Here is a 16230-nt window from a genome sequence, read left to right on the forward strand (position 1 = left end):
GAAATCACTTGCAACTCATCTCTAAAATACAGCAGCTGGCTTAGCAAGGGCCCAGGAAAATTCCTGATGAGGCTCCAAGGAGCTGCCTGGGAAACAGAGCAGACCTCGGCACCTCACATGGGTTCTGGACAAAGTGCCAATTTACAAATGAAAATGACACAATTAGATGTCTGTATTCTTGCATGTAATCATCAGTTGCCCCGTGGCTTCTCCAAAAAAGGCGTGGTCTCCAGCTTGTGTGCAAACAAATATTTAGCATTCAAAATCAAGTGGTTTCAATTAGCCACATCGCTAGATTGCAGGGCTCGACCCTGGCAGATTGGCTTTGCTTCACTGGGGCAAAACAGCTGTAAAGGGGCATCCAAGGGCCTCCCTCCAAGTAAATGGTTATGGTGGGGTAGCAAGGCTGCCTTGCACTCTTTTGTCTTTTACACAGCAGGAGGAGGGGAGGGGGGCAGGGGGCTGAACCGTTGTCCCATGGCACGTGTGTCAGCTGAAACACTCAGCCCAACGTAAATCTCCCCCAGAGGCTTTCTAACCAGGCACACAAAGCTTGTTGTGTGTGATTTCCAGTGTCGCGCTCTTGCCACTGTGAGCTGGAAATAAACTTTCTGCCTGAATCGTACAAAATGACCCACGACTCGCCTTGGGTGTTCGTCCCCCATCTCCTCTCTGCCCAAGTGAACCCCCTTCAGATCACTGATTGCATTCATAGACTGCACCAACAGCCTTTCCCCAGCTTCTCTGAGACGTCAGTGCGTGATGTGTTTCCGATTCTCATGGTGGTCCCCCAGCTTAACCCACACTGGGCTGGGAAAAGCCTCCTCTCCTCGGGGAAACAGCAACGGGAGCTTCAGGTTTGCCTGGTTTTTGACAACGCCAACAGCTTCAAGGCAGACTTGACACCTTCATTGCTCTATGAGGGTCACCAGCGAAAGACCGGTGTTTCTCATACTATCACTCAAATTTCTAAAAGTCTGCTATCCTTTACCCACCAGGCAGCACGAAGCACCCTGTAATAGACACTTAACCGTCTCCTAATCTGCTACACTTTGCCCTGTTTTACCATTGTATGCGGAGCTGGCATCCAGACTGACAGGGGCTGCTGCCCTCTGAAGATGAGCAGAAAAAGCCAGACAAAGGAAATTATGCGCTTCTGTACCTAGGATCACTTTTGTTTATTAAAAATGAAACTATTTTTCTCCATGTAGGGCCACTTTTGTTCATTAAAGGGGAAATAATTTTCATGCAGCTTGGCACGGAACGGTGAATATAAATAATAAGAGAGGCAAGGAAGTAAAAGCCCATTTCTCTCAGAGGAGCAGTGCTGACTCTGTGGCTGAGAGGCAGGGTTTGCAGAGGGGGCCATAGCTGCAGAAACAGGCTTGGGGTACTTCAGTCTCTATAAATGCACCAGCCTACAACCCAAACTACAAGCTGGGTACAGGTAGAAAGGCACTGCTTCGTGCTTAATTTAATTATTGTAGTTGATTAAGCAAGTTATGAGTAAAATGTAATTAGCACTTTGGGAGCAAAGGGTGGATGCTAGAGAGAGAGAAAGACTCATTATCTGTGGTGGGAGAGAGGAAAGGTGGTACAGGTCATCTCCGGCTGGATAACAAGGAAGGGTTAATTGGGGTGAACCAAAAACTGCGGGTGAGGTCTCTCTATTGAGCCCATGATTAGACTTTTTTTTCAGTCATCTTCTGAAGGGTTTTGTGGCCATCCTCAGGACCCTGACCCACAGAGGTAAAAACATTTTCTCTCATTGGAGGAGAGGTCTAACGGAGAAGGTTCAATTTTCCCTCTCTACACTGGGTGCGCCCGTCCTTGGCCATTTATCCACACGGTCAGTCTGTGGTTTCAGTTTTGATTAGCCTCATTCAACTCCTGCCTGTGCAGCAGCTCATTTTTACGTGCAGGGACGATGTCACTGTGGGTGCTGTGGGGCAGAGACTTCTTTCTTGTGTTTGCCCAGGACCTGAGGCTTTCCTTCTTGAGTCTCTTTCATTTTGAGGCAGACCTGAGTGAGCAACACAGCAAAAGCTAAGAAACCGCCAGATTTAATGGTGGCCTAAGGGGTTCTGGTGTCTAACAGGGGAGACACCGGTGGCTTTGGATGTGGGGGACCAATGTTCCTGGAACCCATGGAGAAGAAACCCATGAGGACCAGCCCTGTGTGTGATGATGGGTCACCCTCTCTAGAAGCCACCTGAAGACCAAAAGACAATTCCTGGTTGAAGGCCAGCACCTGGCAAAGAAGTGAGCATTTTCTGAGCAATGACACTTCGGCTTCCTCACCCCACCGCTTCTCAGTAGCAAAGAGACAGGAGACCTACAGCCATGGGTTGCTGCCCCCAGGCTCCTCTCCACTCATGACAGCCAAGCCTGGTGCCAGACGGGGCATGGTTGGGAGTTGGGGCTGGAAGAGCAGAGTGCAGTGTAGGGGGCATAGACTTGAGAGACTTCACACGCTCACTGGTCCCTAGGAAAAAGCTGAAGACGCTGGGGGCATCACCACCCTGTCTCATATCCGAGGGGAGGGTGAGGAAGGCTCGCTCGCCGCCGTGAAGGCTGGTGGCTGGGGAGGGCTGGCTCTGCCGCACCGCCGGGCTGTTGGCAGTGTCTGCATCCCAGCCCCTCGCCGATGGAGAGCCCATTAATAAGGCTTTCCAGCCTGTCACTTCCATGCTGAATCCTTTGAAAGCCGCGCTCCTCTGGGCCCATTAGAGGGAGGAACTGTCTCTGCCGAAACATATGGGGCTGTCAGGCTCTGTCTGGCTGTTGCTCTGAAAGCTGCTGCCGCTGCTCGAGCTGTTTGCTGACAGGGAAGAGTAAAAGCCATCTTGAGGAGGCTGTGATGAGGATGGGGGCTTGGTAAGGGGCTGGGGGAAGATGGCAAGTGAGCTGGCAAGTGAGGGATGCTGGTAAACAGTGTGCTGGTAGGTGGTGGGCTGCTATAGGAGGGCACTGGGTTAAAAGCCAGCCAAAGGGCTGCTGGGCAGCTCAGGGGGTGTCTGGCATGCTATGAGTGTGACAGTGGGAAGAAGTGCCCCTGACGACAACTGGGGTAAGCTGGGTGGTGAATATCGGGTAGGGATGCAGGGGTAGGCTGTGGCAGCAGAAGACATGGCTGACGGCAGAGTTTTTTGGGCTTGTCTGGGGAAGGAGAGGATGGCAGCAGTGCTGGGTGGCTCTATGGGGACAGCGCAAGGGGGAGGCTTTGGAAAGCATCAAGCGGTCATACCAGCCTGGAAGTTGCCGGGCGCATTCCTGACATCGCCTGAATGCCGCTGGAGTTTCTCATTAACCAGAGCACCCGCCCCCCAGCTCCATTTGCAGAGACTGAAGAGGATTTAATGGAGTCCCTTGACTTTTTCCTCTGAAATATTCATAGGTTTTAGCAGTCCATTTCATGCTCACCTCCTCCTCCATTAGAGAGCATCGAAGAGGGACTCGGTGGGAAGTACGCTGCCGTGGAGCCGGGGAGACAAATAAAGGGACCTGTGGCTCTGACCAGGGGCTGCTGGGAAGTGATCCACTCCCCGTCCCTCTCACCAGGCCCGCAAAATGACTCGAAATGAGCCCTGGGCAGCACACACAGGGAGGTCATTAATACAGCAGGAAAGGAAGGAAGCCAATTAAGCAGAGTGCGCTATCTGGAGTTGCTGCCCCTGCTACCCCTGTCACACGCGTACACCCCACGTCTGCCTCCCTGCCCGTCTTCATAATCTGCAAGGCCAGGAGCTCTGTGAGAATCGCACAGGCTGACAAAAAATGCCTGGAGGCAATTAGTTTCCTCCTTGCCTCAGCACTAACGCTGTGCTAGGATACAGGTAAGGTCCAGGGCTTGGATGAGACAGTGCAGAAGCGTGTTGGATTTTGGACGCCCTGCCTGCAGTACCCAGCACGGCAAGGAGCCTGCTGGGAAGTGTGGAGAAAGGGTGTAATAAATAGTGCCATTGCAGTCTGCTATATGAAATGTCCCAAAAGATCAGGGCCAGGTGGGATCTCAGAGCATCATCTGCATCATCCCCACCTTGCACAAAATAAGAACAACTGGTCTTGTGGCACATGCCTCCATGATACAGATCCTTCTCAGGTATACTCATTTCCATTTTCTTGCTTTCCGTCTCTCCAGTTTGACATCTTCCAAACCTGTTAGGTTCTAAACAGAGGCTCTAATAGTCTAACTGATATGTCCCCACCAAAGTCCCAGAACCAAATGTCTCTGAGAATTTGGTGGTGGGGAGTGGTGCAAATCTCTGCTCCAGATTCAGACCTCTTTTGCAGCAGTTACACTCCTAACACTTGCAGCTTAAAGTCCTAAGTAAGTTTTTATCAAGGACTCCACAGACTACAGTAGGACGTGGATAGTGCCCTGAGGAAACAGATTTTTCCTGCACCAGTGCTATCACAGCAAAAAGGCCAAGAGGTGCTCAGCAAGGGGCTCCCAAGTCCACGTGGCTTTGCTCTGCATTAGTACTTGCACGAACCAGAAGGGCAAAATCTTCACACTAACGAGTTGTTCACTCTGGTTGACAGAGACAGAAAGCGGCATTATAAATGTACAAATTCCTGTGGTTCCTCCCTGCTGGATTAAACACCAGAACAAAGTCACAGATGCAACAGCACCTATTTTACTTACTCTCAAAACACTTGTCAGGCTGCTTCCCCTTCCCTCCCATACAGACACACACACACACACACGCGTGCGCGTGTGCCCTGGGAATCAGATGTTTATGTAAGTATTTGCAGGATGTTCCACGACTCCCTGAAATGATAATCAACGTGCCCAGAATCAGCTTAATTACTAAGTATTCATCATACGCCCACAGGCTCTTCCACAGCAGCTCCACGCAGCATCTCTATGAATGAGTCTGCATGCTTTTACCCCGCTGCCAAACGCAGCTCGTGATTAAGAGCTCAAGCCCTTATATCGGAGCTGTTGGGTTGTCTGGTTATTTATTTATTTCCAGGCAGGGAGAGAAAACTTTGTAAAGTGGTGGCAGTGCACGAGCAGGCACGGAGAGCATCTCAGGGCGAGACTTGGCTATCTATACCTTTTTGTGTCACTCCGCCCATGCAGGATAGAGACATGAATTATCCCACTTTTTTAAACAACCCAGATCAATGGTTTAAACATGCCAGGTCCATAGTCTGGCAATTAACGCTCTCTTGTAGAAAAGGCACAAATCAAGAATCTAAGTACCAAGAAGTATGAACCTACAAAGTTTTTCTTTCCCCAGGTCGCACCCTGACACGTACAGGTGCTCAGCAGATAGCCACTTGGAAAAGAACCAAAAAACCACTTGGTTTGGCTGAGGCAGTCAGAAAACTCAGTGCCAAGGTAAGAAAAGAAGTCACTCTCTTAGGTAGCAAAGTGTATCTCCTCTAAGAAGGAGCACCAGAGCTCATCAGAACTTTTCTGAAGGATCTTCTGGACTGAGGCTGTGGGCATCTGCAAAGGTTGTGGTCATGACTTCACTTTCTCTCAGTGCACTTTCTATCAGCCCCACAGCAAACAAGCCCTCGTGTAACTTCTCAGGTGATTTCACAGGGGTACAAAGCACAGATGGAAGAAAGATTCAGGCTCCCCCTCACCGCTCTGTAGTTACCATCTGCCTCTGTTTAGCCTGACAAGGTTTGGACTCTTCACGCAACTGTAGCTGTCCTCATTTCCTCCCCTGTGGCATTGCACTAGCAAAACCCACATGATGATCCTACCACAATATTACACAGACTGGAAGCATTTAAGGCCATTAAGGTCACACTTCCCTAGTTTATTGCTTTCTTGTGGAGCTTGGGGGACCACAGAGCACAGAACCAGGGAACCCCTTTCTGTCTCTACATTGCCTGCCATCACACGGCAGGAAGTCTCCCTTCTTTTAAAGTACAAATCCTGGTGTCAGGTGTGCCCTGAAGCAGAGATGTGATCAAACCACACAATTTTGATCTGAAGCAAGGGGGAAAGCTCACAAACACAGGTTCACTTCTCCACCCAAGCATGATTACACACAGGAGGTGTGACTTTTCCTCTCTGTTCATACAGGAAAATTCTAAAATGGCCAGAAACCATTTTTCCAAATCTTCCACGTCCCAATTTGTTAGCTATTCAAGACCCTTTGTATGAACAGGCCATCGCTCACACAGGCACTTGGCTGTTGGTTGCCATCACAAGTAAATAAGATGCTCCAGCAATGTCTGGGTGCCCAAATGGCTGGCCACCAGCTCTAGCCGTTCGAATTTGGGCCTTAGCAATGCCAAGACTAAAGGACTGTCTCACATCACTGGCGATGCCTCCCGACCCCAGAACTCTGCCAGCCGTAGTGCCACAGTATCTCTGTCATGCTGTACCCAGGAGCTGTCAGTACTCTAACATTATCCTCGCAACCCCTGGAGCCCCATGCGAAGGCTGATGATGACAACACAGGGTGGTGAAGGCTTAGACCCTCAAAACATTTTTGTGAGGCCTCCCTCCTGGTTTGTGGAGCAGGGCTCTGCCACTTGCCCAGGGGCGCGGGAAGCGGCCGCGGCAGAGCGCACCGCAGAGCCCGTCTCCCGGGATCCCGTGCAGATCAGATCAATAACTACCCTGCTCTGAAGTATTTATTCTGCAGGGAAGAGGATGGGAGTAAAACATACCTTTAAGCCTTGTTAAAAATACATGCCACTAAGGCAGCTGTCTTCTAAGGGTAAAAGCGTCTCCAGGGATGATCTCTGGGGAACGCCTCTGTAAGCAAAACACCCAGCAGGGAAAAGGCTTCTCGGGACTGTCTCTGTAGGTGAATGCTCCGCTAAGTGAAATGCCTCCGGAGATCACATACGCGTGCAGAGCGCTGCCTACCTCTGTCTTTCCCCAAATACCACTTCCCGTCCTTGCGGCTCTGAATAAGCCTGCAGGAGTCATGGAAAACTCTACACGTGTACACTAAGGCTTTATTTTAATTCATCTTTCTTAAGCTCATAAAATCAAATTTTAAGCTAGAAACACCTTTTTAGCTCACTCGGCTGCTCGTCAGTAGCCGCTCTGCGCCAGCTGAGCTGTGCACTGCACGTGGGCACGGGCCTCCGCTTGCACACAAGCACTGTCAGCCACCCCTTAAGCTTTTAGTAATATCCAGGTTTAAATACCACTGTCATTGAACTGGCAGTACAGCGATGGCCACCTGAACCACGCAGCCTTTGCCATGTGGTGACATGGTAGCTGGTGTGATAAAGGAAGAGAACGAGGATTTTAGGAGGCCTTGGCATAAGGAAGGCAAAGCACAGCTGGATCGGTGACTGGGGGTGCACCCCTTGCACGAGCCGGGGAAGAGGGGAGTCAGGGGTGGCAGCACCCCGGTAGCGCTGCAAGTTTCGGAGACGGGGAAGCCGGAGAGCCATGCAGCCTGCATGGCAGCCCCAGCCAAGCATCCCTGTGCTGCTCAAAACAGACCAGCCCTGCTCTCTGCTGCTGTTGAGACTGCTGGAGGGGAAAATTAGATTTGCCTTTTGTTCAGCAAGTCTCACGGAAAGCCTCAGCTCGGCGGCTGGTGGAAAAGCAGAACCCGCTCGTGGTGCGTGCACTTGGGTATTGTCTCAGCTGAGAGGGACCCCGAGAGTTGTACCTTCTCCTCTCTCAGCTGGCTCTGACAGCTCACCCTGGGGTAGAGGTACTGCGTGCCTGCCGCTGAGACATCAGCCTCCTCAGCAGCTATCCCCGCTGGCCTGCTTGTAGTGGAGCAAGCCATACTTCTAAACGATGAGGGAGATCCTTGGGATTCATCCTTTGCTAAACCAAGCTCAAGACCCATGGTGCATGCATGTACTTCCTTGGCTGACTGCAGATGCCTCCCAGATGCGCCCTGCCCTTGGCCCGTTTTTGTCCCACCGGAGAATGTCATGGCACATCCTGACGACATGCAGATGAAGGAGGGGACAGCCTGCCCTCCTTCTTTCCTCACAATTAACCTTACTGTATTCTGGCTGGTCACCTCAGAGGCAGCTCCTGTAACATTTTCTGTCTGAAAGGCACTGATGCTGGAGCAGCATTTAAATTTATGTTCCCATAAAATATTTTTTCCATGAAACATTTTTTTCATAAGCCGTGGGACAGATTGGAATCTGACAGGTTCAGCTGTCGCTGGATGAAGGGAAGAGCAGAAACGACAAGAAATTTTTAGGAGAACTATATTAAACTCTGTGTGGGATTCTGATTTAGTAGTAATAGCAAAGTGACATTTGAGCTGGTATTCCATTATCCTGTTTGCAGCAGACTCTAATAGCATCTCCATTCATAAAAGAGTTCAGCTCCTGTCCTTTAGTGTTGATCTATTTTTTTTTTTGCTCTAGAGTGGTTTTCAACATACAATGGATTTGCCTTCCTGTGTACTTTTGTGTAAGGGAAAGAGACAATACCTTTCCAGGCTGCCAGCCTTGTATTTGTGTGTTGGATCCTGGGAACATATCCTCTCAATGGTGCGTTATTTCATATGGGTGTCCCTCTGCACATCTCTTTGTGAACACTTGGTCAGCTGTGTTTCTTTTCCCATCTTCTGGACTAGTAGAGGGCAATTTGAGCAGATAAGCAACGAAAAGAGAGAAACTACAAAAGGCTGGGCTAGGAAAGGGCGGGGGCTGGGGAGGGAAACTCATTTTCTGTTTCCACCTGACCAGGTCCCAGTGACCCATTACAAGTGCGTGACTTGCCTGGTTTTGCAAAAATCACGGTACACGGTCTCACCGGAGGGTTGCAACGCCTCTCCCACTAAAGCCTGGCTTGAGCTGGAAATCCTTTGTTCTCTTCGGCTCTGCCCTTGCTCGCAGAGTCAGGCTGTGCAGCCGGCACCCAGGCAACTGCGGAGCATCTGCCTGCGCACGGTGAGGGACAAGCTTCCAGCCCATCACAAGCAGAGGTGCAATGTTCTCATTGCCCTCACTCCTGAAAATTTCGTCCCTTCCGGTTGGAAATTATAATAACGGGCCTCGCTATTTACTGATATTTTCTTAGCACCTCTGCAAGGTGAATGCAAAGCGCTATCAAATCCCAAGGGTATCATTTTACCCCTGCTTTCTGGCAGCATGATAGATAAATCACCCTTTACAGTGAGTTCAGCCTGATTTGTCTCCCTTCTCTACTCCCTTCCTATCGGATACTGCAGCACCTCTGTCTCCTTCCCTGTCTCCCAGCTCCCGCAAGACGTGCGCCTACTTCTAGACAGCCTCTTTCTACACCACTGTTAAGTTACTAAGCAGCTGAGATAAAAGGTTTCCACCTTCATAAATAATCAATGTGGGCCAAATGGCTCGTGCTTGTTCAACAAAATCATGCACTAGGAACAGAAACGGAAGAGACAAACACTAACCCTGCAAGACTAACTACCTAACACCAATAAAGGTGGAAAGGAGATTTGAGTAACGGAGAAAAAAGAGAATTAGAGTAGAGAATGAGGGAGTTGAGCAGCCATGAAACACTTCCCTATGTAGCCACGCTTCTTTCATCTGTTCATAAAATGTCTCGAGACTGGATTCGATTTTAGCTAATTTTCTCATTACAAGGAAATTATTAGGGCAGCCTGGTACCTGCCACCACGCTCAGCAGGGTCCCACTGCCCGTGCCTCTGACAGGTTTGCCCACGGTTTGCCACAGTGCCATTTGCCGGCACTGGAGGGATGTAGATATGCGATCAGCATCAGAGGGACCACTGAGCCCAGCGTCAGGGGTCCTGTTGCAGGCACAGGGTGTGCACAAAGCAGTCACAGCCCAGGAAGCCCTTCCCAAGGGCTGCCTCTCCTGTACGACGGGCAGCTCAGCTCAACGGGCTGTCCAGTAAATTAAATTCCTAGGGCAAGATTGCCATTATGGAACACCATGGCTTCAAGGCTCCAGAGTAGATGCCACACATTATACCTGTCCTTTCCCTCTGTGGCATCTGTCAAGCAGAGTCCAGTCACTATATGACATGAGTGAATCTCTCCTGTTTGATAGGTTCTACATATAATAATAACTCAGCCATAAGAGAGGAGCTCACTAGCCAGCACAGCAGACTCGTTGGTGTCAGTACATCGATGCTGATTTTCACCACGCGGGTATCTGGCCCTTAAAGGAGGTGTCTGTGCCTAGAACAGGAAGTACACAGTAATCTTTTCAGGTGACAGTGCAGTTGGATGGGCACAAATAGTGTCATCGTGCTGTTTGTCTTGGGGTTATCCACAGGCACTGAGAATGAGCATATACGGAAAAAAACCAAACCCCACTCGCACCTGATTCGCCACCGAGTAACCTCTCACACCACGCCGGTGCCATCCTTTTGAAGTGAGGTGAAAGCCGGTGCAATGAGTCAGGTCTGGCACAGGTGGCTCAGGAGGTGTCAATAAGGACTTCAGGCAGGGACTGGTCTATCTCTGGTATGAAACCCTACTATTTGTAAGCATCGTACCGAAACTGCTACCACAGCAAGAGTCCCAGCAGAGTCCCACACTGTAGGCTTCCCCACTCCCTAAATTACTGTATTGCTTTGACTGTCTGAGCACATAGACCCAGGCCTGGCTCTCAAGCCTTGTTCCTCGGTCACAGGTGACCCTGGAGCATGCACCAGGTGCAGAAGGATGCACAGAGTGGTGCACAGGCTCCCTCCCCATGACACGCACCTCTTTCCACCCTTGGCGAGCTTATGTCTCTTAGGGGAAGAGTGTACAAAGCTAAAAAAACAACCACATGTCACAGAGACAGAGCAGGAGACCGCAATGGCATTGCCAGTGTTTCGGAGATGGACAGGGACAGGGTTCAGCAATTCATTAAATGAAATTGTCCAACCGGCCGAGGAAGGGAGCTATTCCCCTTGGTATACAAGCAAAAACCATCTTACACAGCCACTGTCCTTGTGCCCCAAGGCAAAACCTCCCTGACCCTAACTGTGATCAGGCCATCCCAGTCTCTCAGGCTGTTGCGTGAAGCTGAGCACGAGGTCAGCTTTTGGCCACCGGAGTAGTGTTGACTTCGCACTGCTGTTCACCTTCGCTGCAGACAGCAACTGTTTGTTGCAGATACGAATTTAAAAAGGTGGGAGGGAGGATAGCATCGAAGCAAATTCACCCTGCTGCTCTGAATGAATGTTTTCTCAGCTCTAGTATCTATGTAAGAGCGAGGGGGATCGCTAAAGGGCAGGGAGGGAGAGCTCTGAGAGTACAGACAGCGAGCACGGGAGTGTGCAGGAGCACTGGATTCCTTGGGAGATAAAGTTTCATTGCTACCGAGTTAATCTCCTGAGCTTCTCATCGCAATTTTGTCTCATTCAGTGCCTCTTGAAATGAGTTTCCATTTGTCTGTCTGGTGCTAATTTTCCCTCATTTGCCGCATGGCAGCCATCATTAGAAGCGCAAAGTGCCTCCATTGTCTTTTCCCTTTCTTCAGTCACCCTCCTTAGTGCCTCTTGGTTTGTTAACTCTGCCATCACTCAGTTGCAACTGGCTCCTGTTAGTCGGATCTGGCTGCCTCAGGATGGCCCATCCCTCCACCGCCTGAGATGTTTGGTCTTTTTCCTTATTTCCATTCCAATTAGCTAATGGGGGTAACAAGAGCAGAGCAGGAAGGCTTTGGACAGCGTTGCAAATGCCCTCTGAGCCTGTGGTCCTTGCCCTCCTGCTGATTCAGGGTTTGCTTGGAGGCAGGAGATGGCTCTCAGCTGCTGGCTCCTTACAGAGAGGCGCTCAGTTGTGGCCCCCCAGGAAGTAAATCCTTCTCTGCAGCCAGCAGCACAAATACGTCTTCTCCCCAGCCCTCAGGTCCCCAAGCACACCAAGAGGTGCAGCTCCCTAGAGAGATGCCCCCTTACATCATCCTCAAGGAGACAGCAGCCCGAGGCCATGGTTGCACACCCATCCCTCTCACAGCCACTTGCTGCCAGATCACTTGGCAGTAAAAGGCCTGTCTGCGTTCGGGCGTATGATCACATTTCTGTCCTGCTCACAGAGCATACAGTACGGCTTATACTGACGGGTACCAGGGCCGTGTCAGCTGGAGCCCCATCCCGCAGTGTGGGAGGCTTGCCCTGATGCCTGTCAGCAGCTCTCCTGTGCCAACCGCCACCCCAGCAAAACCTTGTGGAAGAGCAATGCACCACTACCAGCAAGAGTAGCTTCCTTCCCAAGCATGGCGCTGTGTTCATCCCCACCGTGTGGTGTGGATGGAAGCAGCAGCACTGCTCCCTGCACTGCCTCAGCCACAGTGAGAGGCTGGATGCCGTGTTGGGGTACCAGAGGTGCAGCAGGGGCTGTCACTAGCAGCTGCCTTCAGCAATGAATGTCTGGGCATCTTAGTTTCTGTGTCGTGGAGAAGCGCTTTGGTCAGTGGCAGGAGGCTATGCTGAAAGCGTGCATGGCTGTGTGGTGGAAGGAAGACCTCAGGCTGGGTACAGTACCTGTCATGGAAAGGTATGGTGAGCCCACCCCTTCCCTCACAAGACAGGCAACCAACACACAAGCACTGGTGTTGGGAAGGGTGTTCTCTTGGCTCTGCTAAGCAAACCTGTAAAGTTTGCATCCAGTGAGATGAGCTGGGAGAGGTTCCCCACGGCTGGAGAACTTTTCAGGCCACTCTACAAATGTGTGATGGACCCACAGGCAGGCATGACAGCTTTTATTTGCGGAGGCTTCCCAAACCACATTGCAGAGAGGATGCATAGTCTTATCTCAAGCTCACCATCAGCTCATGGGTGCTCTGGCCAAATGCACAGTGCCTGTGTTTTCCATGACTTGTGACAACTGAAGCCACTTTAAGTGAGCAGTATGTCCCTGAGGCAGAGGTCCTCCAGTAATGATGGTTGTGTCAACGTTATATCCAGAGACCCGGCTGCCTCCTTGTGTGACCTGGCTTTTGCTGTTACTTGCTGCAGGCTTGGGCACCTCTAGGAGCCCTTCACGTGCTGCCTGCTGGGCAGCAATGGAGGGGTTCTGGCTGCCAGTCAGCCAGCTGGAGGCACAGCTCCCACCATCAGTCTCAAGGAGGACCTCCTGCTTCTCTGCCAGGATCCCTGGTGGTTCCTCCGCCCGTGCATGACACTGAGAGAATGAGGATTTGGAGATTTGGAGATGGCATGGAGAGAGTTGGGGTTGTTCAGCCTGAAGAAGAGAAGGCTCCAGGGAGACCTTATAGTGGCCTTCCAGTACCTGAAGGGGGCCCATAAGAAAGCTGGGGAGGGGCTGTTTGCAAGGGCATGTAGCGATAGGACGAGGGGCAATGGTTTTAAACTAGAGCAGGGTAGGTTTAGAGTAGACATTAGGATGAAGTTCTTTACAATGAGGGTGGTGAGACACTGGCACAGGTTGCCCAGAGAGGTGGTGGAAGCCCCATCCCTGGAGACATTCAAGGCCAGGCTGGATGAGGCTCTGAGCAACCTGATCCCGTTCAAGATGTCCCTGCTTACTGCAGGGGGGTTGGACTAGATGACCTTTAAAGGTCCCTTCCAGCCCAACACTTTCTATGATTCTATGATTCTATATGTCTGGGTGGGAGGGGATGGGGGAAGCCCAGCTGGAGTCAGAGCTTCTCCCTGTGGTTGTTTCAGCTTGCTTACTTGCCACGTGTTCACTTGTCTGGGGGATGGGTGGCAAGGAGTACCCCTGCACACTCTTTGGTGCAAGATACTTGCTTTCTGTGCTGCCATATCCCTCGGCCTGAAAGCAAAATCACTTCTCTCATAACAGCATGCATCTTTTGATCCCGACTCTTGACACTTGCCTGCGCTGGGGACTGGACCATTATTCCCCATGAAAATGTTGATGCTAGACAAAGTGCATGGTTTCAACGCTGGGAAGGAAACCCAACACAACAATAGGGCAAAAATAAAACCCAGCTTAATTCAGGTATCTACAGGGAACAAGCCTGCACGACTATTGGAGCTATGTGTGATCACATAGGGCTGAATGCAGGGCCAGGACTGGGAGCCAGGTGCACTGTGAGGGACCGGAGCTCTGCTAGATTCCTGCCCTCATGTCAAATGCCTTGTGCATCCCCAGAGGGTCCTCTGTCTGGGCGGTATCCTCGAGGGGGCTCAGGCCTGGGAGTGTTTTATCCAGTTGGGAGGACTGGGTTGCAAAACGGGTTGCAAGCTAAAGATGCAGTCTTGGAGGCTGGGCTCCAGGAGGTGGAAAACCCAGATCCATGTGTTGATCTGGCAGAAGAAGGTGGGACTCTCCACTTCTACCAATGACTTCCACAAACTCTCCCAATGCTAGCACTGCAGCCTGTCACCACAGGCATCAGGGGACTGCAACCCTCAAGTCGAAGGCACAGAGCTGGTTAAAAAATCAGCACCCAAGGAAAGAGCGAGAGCAGATCAATGCAGAGGTGTGATTTCCAAACCAAGCCTAAAGGGTGCCTCGCTGCCCTCCAGCCCTATGACAATTTTAGCGCAGCTCTCATCTGGCAGAGTAGAGTTATTCCTGCTTAGTGTTTTGCATTTTAGTTGTAATATTTCAAAAGACCCGAAATGAGATTTATGACCAAGTTTATTGGAAAGTATGACTGCTCTATTCTGCATTTCAATTAGAACCTTCCTCTCTGTGAAAAATGGTTCAAACGTTCATTCCTCTAACTTCCTGGTCATTGCAGCATTTTAAAGACAAACTGGAAAGGCAGCACTTTTGAAGAAGTAATAAATATTCTACAAACCATATACCATGAAAGTATCAACCATCAGAAAGCATTGGGTAAAGATCATAATCTCCACGTTTTCTCAGGTTTTTACAGACACCACACCTGCCACGTGTGGACAGGGTTCATAACACAGACGACAGACCAGTAACAAGGTGCGAGGTACAGCTATCTGAGGCTCTGAGCAATCTGATCTAGTTCAAGATGTCCCTGCTTACTGCAGGGGGGTTGGACTAGATGACCTTTAAAGGTCCCTTCCAACCCAACACATTCTATGATTCTATGATTCTCTCTCTCTGGAAGCAAGTCACTGCAATTTCCAGCTCTCATAGGTATCCCATGTCACAGCCACTCAAAGATGCCCCCACGCTTCTGGGATGCTTGGGTCTGGATTTTGTGATGAATTGTGACATTTATGACACAGCCTGAAGCGTCACATTTTGAGAAATCTTCTGAAAAAAAGAACAAACCAACCCTATTTCACTTCCCAAGCATCAAAATATGGATTGTCTAAGACAAATAAGCTGCGTTGGGATTCCAGCTGCTGATGGGCACAAGCGACAAGGTCTGTCAATCTTAATCATGCCAACCAGGGCATAGTTGTGGCAAACCTGATCAAACATCCATTGCAGTTTATCTCTCTAAACCCAGCTCTTTGCCCGTTCTGACAACGCCTGCTTTGGATAGCAAAAGCCAGTCTTGGCTGAATTGCAAGATATTTTTATGGACACATTTTTTCCTATGGCCTTTGAGCACCATAACCCTTAAACTCATTTCCAATTGCAATTTAGCTGTGTTTGAACATAGTTCTCCAGTGACGAATGATGAAGAAGAGAGTCCTCAGAATGTCTCATCGCTTTTCTTACTCTTCTGGAAATTTTGAGTTATGGTAAGTGCCAAGAATTTAGATCCTCATTTACCCATAGGTCTGCATCACTGCTAATAATTTCCTATGTACCTTTTCCAATGAGAACGGGGTACATCTAATAACTGCTGTTACAGATACAGAAAGCTCTTTGTGGTAGTAAACGCAGCAATTAATGCTAATGAGTCTGCTGTTAGCAAGTAATACTATCGGTGTTATGCTCACGCCTCACCAAATGCAGAGCTTCAGTTTGTTAAGCAGATGCCAGTGTTAACAGCCAAATTCTCTTCCCATGGATAAGTTAGTGTTAGTTAAATGTACCATTAAAAATAACCATTTAAAATGTTAATGAAAAGAAAGGTTGTGCTTGCCAGGGGTTTGCTTGTCTTCTTTTTTCTCTCAGCTTTAAGGTGGTGGAGGCGAAAAGGCACAGATGGCTTTTCCAGGTGCGTTCAGAGCAGACATCGAGGTGGAGCCCTGGTGACATCCATGTACAGCACCAGAAGCGGGACTTGTTTCCACCCCAGCGACAGGCCAGTAAAGCGCAGTACTGACCTTCATATCCATACAGCACACTGATACCTCAGCCCGGGGCTCCCCCCACCAGCTCTGCCTGTGCACCCCCCTGCCCCGCAACCCCCCGGCTCTCCCAGCACCACAGGGGAGAATGATGGTGATGGAGGACAGCTCATAATCCATCGCTTCTTCTCGCTCTCGAACAACAAAGGTG

This window comes from Chroicocephalus ridibundus, chromosome 1, assembly GCF_963924245.1.
Source record: "Chroicocephalus ridibundus chromosome 1, bChrRid1.1, whole genome shotgun sequence".
NCBI lineage: Eukaryota > Metazoa > Chordata > Aves > Charadriiformes > Laridae > Chroicocephalus > Chroicocephalus ridibundus.